Here is an 8,508-nt window from a genome sequence, read left to right on the forward strand (position 1 = left end):
TTTTTGTTGTTGCTACAGCAAGGGAAAGCAAGAAAAGTATGGGCTCAAGGGGGTGCGGATTAAGCAGCTCGGTGTAGGCCCAAGCATTTTGACATGAATCATATTATTGTTTTTGATCCAGTTTCCAATTGATTATTATTTCAGAAATAACCATTCAAATTAATAATTAATAATAATAATTAATTAAATAAAAAAACAAATGAAAAGAAAAGGGATTAAGGTTCGTGTTGTTGTGACTATCAGACTCTCATCTCGTTCTCGCCTCTCTCTTGTTCACTCTCGTCGCGAAGACGAACGAAACGGCGGTGGCGCAACCTTCACCTATGAAACCCTACGGCGCGCCACCATGAATATAATCAAGGCTCTACCTCCCCCGCTCATCTCCCCGTTCTCTCAACCCCTCATTGATTATCAGCTTAACCTAAACCTCTTAACCTAAATCACAAAACCTTTGAAGATCCAAAATCAAACTTAAATTGAAACGGAACCTGGATTCGAGCGATTAGCAAGAGATTAGGACTCGGGAAATCAAGAATGGCGTCAAGCTCTTCAAGAACGAGCAGAGAAGCTTTGTATCATCTCAGTGGTGGCGATATGGCAGCTCCTTTGGGAAGCCTTCAGGTACCTTCAACATTCTTTGTTTTCTCAGATACGCACTCGTCTTCTACTCTTTCTTCATGAACTTCTGTGTGTTTTGTTGCATTCTCACTGTTGATGCGAGATGAAGCTGAAGATGTTATTGATGATGATCGTTGCTGTTTGCAGATGATGATTCGAAGTGAAGCGATTCAGAGATGTTGTTGAAGCAGTTGAGGTCGGAAGCAATTTGATGAAGGTTCTCGATGAGCTCTGAGTATGGATGATTTTGAAGGATTGATGAAGAGGTTTTCTGTATGGTGGAGATTGTAGATGAAGATGGATGAAGAACTCAGAAGAACGAAGAAGAAGAATGATTGAATTGAGGAGAATGGTTGAAGGGAAGATGGTGATGAAGTGAGAGTGAAAGTGTGAATTGAAGGTTTCAGAGAGAAGGAGGATTGAAGATTCTGAATAATGGTGAAGATGGAGGTGAATGAAGATGAAGATGGTGAATTGTGGAAAATGGTGTGTGAAGATTTTGAGGCTCTACCCTTCTTCCTTCAAAGTCTGCAAGCGAGACAATGATGAAGACTGATAGTGCTTTTTTTTTTTTTTGGTCCATTGTAGGTGGGTGAAGCTGACTATTTATAGGAGCAATCATTGAGTGATCATTAGGAATCCTTAGATGTGGGACTCAGCATTATAGCTTGCAAGGTATTTTTTCAGTTTCTTGAATGTGGGACTTGCATTTGGTTTCTGATTTTTTCTGGTTATCTGTTAGAAAATGAAACTGAAAGTTTTAGTGGCTGCTAGTTGTTTTTTCTGGTTTATTGATAGAATGTGCAGGTTTATGAGTTGTTAATTTAGGGACTGAATGTGAACTGGTTGTGTGTTATTGAATTGAGGCTGAGTGAATGGGTGCTGCAGGTTATATGATGCTTATTGAATGCTGCAGGGGATATTTTTCTGGTTTGAATATGCATGTTGGTGCTGTATGTGATTGCAGGGTTGAATGGTATGGAAAGTTAGAGAGGTTAGGGGAGTGTTCTAAATGACCTTGTGGAAAATAATAAACTCTAGAATGAAGTTTAGGAACTGTGAAAGAATCTTCTGCACATTCTTGCCATATTCTTGGATATACATTGCAGAATTGTTGTTATTGAACCATCCCGAAACTTAGCTAGTGAAAGGGTTGAGAGTGCATTTGTTTTGACTGAGTTTATGGATTCATATGGGTCTGTAAGTTATGGTTGATATATCTTAGCAATGTTAGCATGTTTTTGCTCTATTTGTGAGTTGATATGGAATGGTGTGTTTATGAACTTGCTGAATGAATGAATATATAACTTGGTTTGAATCTGAAAGGATGCTGAACTGGTTTTGTTTTCGAATGCAGGGCCATAGCCAGTTAAATCCGCTGTTTACATTTGATATAGTGAACACATCCAAGGAGCTATTGGTAAAGTTAGAACCATCAAAATCTTGTAGCTGATTTCCCCAGCAGTTGACTGGAAGAAGCACAAAGATCCCGATAACCCCAGGATTCCAACAGATGTCAAAAGAGCTGACACAATCATGTTCTCAACGAAATCTCAGAGTAACAGTTTTCTAGTTGCTTTGACAATGAAGAGAAGAATAAAGAGAAAACTTGAATGAATGTATCTATGTGGGCTAGTGTAATATTTTTTGGTTGTAATTTTGTAATGAATGAATTTCCTGACTTGAAGCATAACTTGTGATAAATGATGAATTGTGTATAAAAAACAAACGGATGAAGTTATGGAAGTGGTTTGATAACTGTGATGTATGCTTGAGCTATTTTCTTTGGATTGGTTTAAATGTTAATGGGTTGAATAACATAAGTTTAGGAAGGATTTTGAAGAATAAGTTCTTGGAGTCTATTGCTGAACTTCTATGTATTCATAATGGTGCAAATTATCTTTTGGATATGGACTCGGCATGTTTCCAAACGGATACCCTTTGAAATTTGTAATGATTCTCTTTGTTTTTTTTTCTTTACGTTTTCAAATAAAGACTTGAATTTCTTCTTTTCCCTCCAATCATTCCTTATGAATTTGAATCCTAAATATATTTTTCCTTGAACTTGCAACTTGACACATGATCTTTGAACAGCCCTCTATAATAGCTTATACGGGTAACCAAAGGGGTAGAGCCTAAGGCATGGAACAATTAGATGACCATAATAATATCAATCGATGCGCCACATGCATTGGGAAATAAACCCTAATCCGTACTGATGCCTTGAATCCGTCCCCATTGATTTAATGACCCAATAATGATCTATATGATTTTATTTATGACCTAAGATGTAAATGAATGAGATATGCAAGCCAATTATAACTAAAATCAGATGGGCAAATTTTGGGGTGCAACATATGCATATCTAAAAACACTCGATATTCTAAAATTTTAAACAGATATTCTCCCTATAAGGAGTCTACAAAGAAATTGTCAAATGTTTCTATATATTTCCTAAACTTTGGTTTGGATCATATCTTGTAAACAATAATATCTATTATATTATATAATTATTATATTATATGATGTTTAAATTAAAAAACTTTAAACATTTTTATAAAAAATTTAAAATACAAAAACAAATTATTCTTTAAAGATAAAACAAATTAGCTCATAATAGAGATAAAAATAATAAAAATTAAATAAAGATAAAACATAATAATATTATAATAAACTTATTTTATCATTTGATGCACATTTAATAAAAACAAAATATAATATTATTATTTTATATATTTGACACACATTATTTTTATCATATGATAATAAAATATATATATATATATATATTATATTTAAATTACAAAATCACTCTATAAACATGTTTCTTTGAATGTTTGGTGTTTTCCATCAATCATAAGATATAACGGCCAAAAGTATGCGGGTGTAGATACATGGATTAGATGAGAATAGGGGTGGTAAAACGGGCCGCCCGCCCCGCCTTATGCCCGTCAAAAAATGAGCGGGGCGGGCATGCCCGCCAAGTAAAATGGGCATAAAAGTCATGCCCGCCCCGCCAAGATGGCGGGTTGGCGGGCGGCGGGCTTACCCGCCTATTTTTATTTATATTTTTTTAATAGATTAATTGGCTTTTTTTTACCTTTTTAGTTAAACTTTTCATATTTTTTAAAACAATTTTTTATAAAAGTAATTTTTTAACAAATTTACTCAAAAAAATATTACATATATTTATAAATAAATGTATAAAATAAACCGTCAATAATTGCAATTACTAGAATTAACTAAAAAAAGAGTGAATTTTGGAGGAGGAGCGGGCTTTGGCGAGCGGCGGGCTTTAGCGGGGCGGGTATGGCGGGTTTTGGCGGGGCGGGCTTTGGCAAGCGGCGAGCCTAAAATCCCAACCCAACCCGCCATTTTTTGGCGGGTGCGCGGGCGGCCCAGCGGACCCCGGCCCGTTTTGCCACCCCTAGATGAGAAGCAGAGAATCATTTCCTTATATACGTTTCAGTTTCAGACATGTGGATGGATAGAACATGAAACAGGATTCCCTCCGATAAAACAAACACACATACATAAAACCGAAACATCCTTTGTTGTTGAACTCAACACAACACAACAATGGCTTCAACTTCAATCACATGCATGCGAGTTTGTCATAGTTTTGCTTTTCATTCTAGCATAGATAGTTGTTTTTGTTTGTTTTGTTCTTTCATTAGGAGTTTATAGTAATTAGTAAGGAATGAGAATGAATGGTGTTAGTTGTTAGGAATTTGTTTTGACTTGTGTAACTATATATGAAGGGGACGCCGTGACGTGTCTGGCCTCACCCAGCCCTTAACTGCCATGTTCTCACGATGTTGCCGTTTTTCAAAGACGGTGGCGCCGTCTTCAGCTTTTATTTCCCGCTCAAAAGGAGTTCAAGGGCACTCCTGTAAAAGCACACTTTACAACTCCTCTATAAATAGGAGTTTTCGTTTCATTTCTCTCCATCCAACTTAGTCTACAACACTAAGCATATACTTACCTCTTGTCAAAACAATAATTCGCCACATCGGGGGGTTATTGCACCATAGTTGTGATTAGGTTGGAGTATTTTATTTACAATCTTGCTGCTATTTTGCTTCAAGCACAATTTACTTTCCGTTGTACAAGATTTAAAGACTCTGATTTGGAGCAGGTTCTTTATTTAATATTTTATTTTATTTAACCGAGTCGTTTTACACTTGCTTTAATTGATTTAATTTACTGCCTTGCCTTTATTACCATGTTTATCAACTTTAATATGCTTGTTTTTATTTTCATGTATGGCTAAATCTTAAAAGGTTAGAATGTAAGGATCATTGTCATGAAAGCATTCCGAACATTGTATCAATAGAAACACTATTGGGGATGTTTTAACTGTTAACTCAAGTTTTATGTACATAACTGTTTTTGGATAAGATCGAAAGTCGTCCATTCTAAAGATTAAAGTTGGTTGGTTTTTAACCGAACAAAAAGAGCGAAAGCATTTTGTCTAGTTAATTAGGAATCTTTAACACCTTTAGAAAATGATTTTGAAACTGTTTTCGGACGCGTTTATAGGTTTGAAATCTGATTCTTGGCCAAAAGCCAAGGATCTCTTTTAAGTTAATCATTCCAAGTTAAAACCACTTTGTTACTAAGTTAAAGAAACTAATTTCTTAAAAATAGGTTTACATCTTTAACGCTGAAAGCACCTTTTATAAGTGACAATAGAAAGAATTAATTAGAGAGTAAACTCGGTTCTTAGTAGGCGAAAGCGACAAGTTCCCGTTAAATTGTTTCTTTCGAGAGTAGAAAATGTTGTTCTATAAGTAGTTCTATTTAGATGCAATTGGAATATTATTTGATTAATGTGATTTACATTTGAGCATGTCTTTTATCTAAATTTATTTTATCTCTTTATTTTCTAGCACTGTACACATCTCAACTAACTCGATCCGCATTAGATAAGCACCTTAACAATAGAGTTGATAGATTGATGATTGGTATCTGTGGTATTGATAATCTTTTGTATTACTCTGACGCGATTCGTATACTTGCGAATAACACGCATCAATTTTTTGGCGCCGTTGTCGGGGACCAAACTTTGTCAAATTTCGTACCCTATTGTTATCCCGTTTTGACTAAGGTTCTTTTAGCAAGTAAATTCCAAGAACTCGTGTTACGGAGCAGGATTGAATTATGATGTTTTCTAAGAAATGTGACACCCTTGTGTGGTGATTTTTATTTGATTTATTTTTCGTAAATTATATGCGAAATCATTGTGAGTTTAGAAGGGTGTTATAACAATCAGATTAGAGAGGATCAGATCATGGCTAGAATAGACGTTGTGGCTAGAGAAATCGAATATAGTCGGGTTCAACTGAAGGCGGATTTGAAAGTTGAGCTAAAGGATGAGATTCTTGCATCTAAAGGTCGGGTGGTTGCTCAGATTGAGTTTGTGAAGGTCTCTGTTGAGCACCTGGGTAGTAATAACTACATCTTTTGTGCTGACTCTACTGATGTTGCAGTTGACATCTCCGTTGCAGTTTTAGATGACCTTATTGCTCCTTATTCTACTTTTGATCCATCTGATATTTTTCCTGTTGATTTACCATGATGTTGCATCTCATGCATTTCATCACATTTAGCATATTTTGGCTCTAATTATGTCATTTTGGATTGACTTTTTATTTTGGTGATCTAACTGATCTTATTTTGGTTATGTATCTTGTGAATTATGTGATTTGCATGAGATTGAGAGTTATTAGACATTATTGAGAAATGTCAAAAATATTTAGTATATATTAGAGATCATTATTCTCCATACCGATTTCACTTATTATGTTCTCTCAATAATGTCATATAACTAATTGTTAGTTGGTACAATGGTTATTGGTGTTGGGCTTGTCATGTCTCTTTCATGTTTTGTTAACAAAAATTATATTTTTTAAAATTACTGAATTCATATACTTATTAATAAAAAAATGTATACCTCACTCAATTTTAAAAAAATATTTGACTCTTAATATAATATTTCGAAAAATCATATTTATAAATTATTGTAAATTATCGATCATATAAACATTTACATATAAATTGACATACTTTTTATGTGGAATATAAAATGTTAAGGACATAAAAATGATACGAATAGATCCAATTATGTATGTTAGAAAGACAATTAAGTATGAATAAGATTCACCGATATTGCATTGAATAGATTTATATTAAAATTGTACTATTTATATTTTAAAAATATTTTAAATATTTTTATTAATAAAAAAACATGAGATAATTATGATTGATATACAACTTTCATGAGAAAAATTTGTTTGTCATTCTTTTTAAATTTAAAACATCATCAAGTATCAAACTACCCTTACTCATTCGCTCTTACTCTTCAATTTTTTGTCTTAGAACAAACTATAAATATTATATATGATCAACATTTAAGTATTTTGAACCCAATTAGTAATTTATATTTCTTTTTTATCCTATTTTATTAATTGTTTATTTCTAGTTTATTATGAAATATATTAAAAATATTTTTTACACTTACCCGTATTTTGTTTGTCTTTCGTATATTTTTTTCAATATATTAGTATGTATTAAATATTCTTCATACCTTCCCGTATTTTTTTGTGTTTTATAGTTTTTTTAATATATTAATTTGTAATAATATTACTCGACCCATATGAATGTCGGACCGAGTCTATTTTGTCACATATAATAATTTATGCCACTGACCAACAGTATTTGTTGATTGTATCAAGAAGATTTTAGTTTATTCTCAGTCTATCAATTATAAATATGTTGTGCTCAATACTAGGAAAAAAAATATTTTTACAATTTACTACAAAATTTTCAATTTTTATTTACTGTACTTAAATTTGATTAATATATTTTATGATGAATTAAATATTTAGAAAAAAATAATAAATTAATCAATACCCACCATAAAAAGGTAAAAATATAAAATGTTAATGACATAAAGATGATATGAATAAATCAGGTTATGAAGTCAATTAAGTATGATTAAGATTTATCGATATTGCATTGAATAGATTTATATTACAATAGATTTATATTACAATTGTACTATTTATTTAAAAAATATTGTAAATATTTTTTTTAATAAAAAAAATGAGATAATTATGATTGATACACAACTTATGAGAAATTCTTTTTTGTCAATCTTTTTAAATTTAAAACATCACTAAATATCAAACTACCATTACTCATTCGCTCTAACTCTTCAATATTTTTTGTCTTAGAACAAACTATAAATATTATATATGATCAAAATTTAAGTATTTTGAACCCAATTAGTAATTCATATTTCTTTAATATTTTTTACACTTACCCGTACTTTGTTTGTCTTTCGTATATTTTTTTTCAATATATTAATATGTATTAAATATTCTTTATACCTTTTCGTATTTTTTTGTGTTTTATATATTTTTTAATATATTAATTTGTATTAATATTATTCGACCCATATGAATGTCGGACCGAGTCTATTTTGTCACATATAATAATTTGTGCCACCGACCAACATATATTTGTTGATTGGATTAAGAAGATATTGTAGTTTATTCTCAGGCTATCAATTATAAATATGTTGTGCTCAATACTAGAAAAAAATATTTACTTTTTTTACAATTTACTACAAAATTTTCAATTTATATTTATTGTATTTAAATTTCATTAATATATTTTATTATGAATTAAATATTTAGGAAAAAGATAATAAATTAATCAATATCACTGTAAAAAAAGGCAAACGGTTTTAATATATTTTTCACTGTTGTTGCATTAATTGAATTAAAACACTGTTTTCTTTTTCACATTGATGTTGCAATGGAGAATGTGTTGTTTTTCATATTGTTGTTGCAATGGAGAATTTGATCAGAAGAACGAATGGTT

The 8,508-nt window shown here is 31.8% G+C and overlaps 1 long non-coding RNA gene across 2 annotated transcripts; it reads left to right on the plus strand.

The window, feature by feature from the left end:
- The first annotated feature begins 210 nt into the window (after nt 1-210).
- Nucleotides 211-2,359, plus strand: LOC131657157 (uncharacterized). Of its 2 annotated transcripts, XR_009300517.1 has the most exons (4): nt 211-621; nt 766-1,104; nt 1,207-1,293; nt 1,976-2,359. It is a non-coding gene; the product is annotated as an uncharacterized LOC131657157 (long non-coding RNA). The 2 variants fall into 2 exon arrangements; XR_009300516.1 differs by having other exon boundaries at nt 766-1,293.
- Nucleotides 2,360-8,508: the final 6,149 nt, after the last annotated feature.

The sequence above is a fragment of the Vicia villosa genome, linkage group LG3 (genome assembly GCF_029867415.1).
Source record: "Vicia villosa cultivar HV-30 ecotype Madison, WI linkage group LG3, Vvil1.0, whole genome shotgun sequence".
Lineage (NCBI taxonomy): Eukaryota > Viridiplantae > Streptophyta > Magnoliopsida > Fabales > Fabaceae > Vicia > Vicia villosa.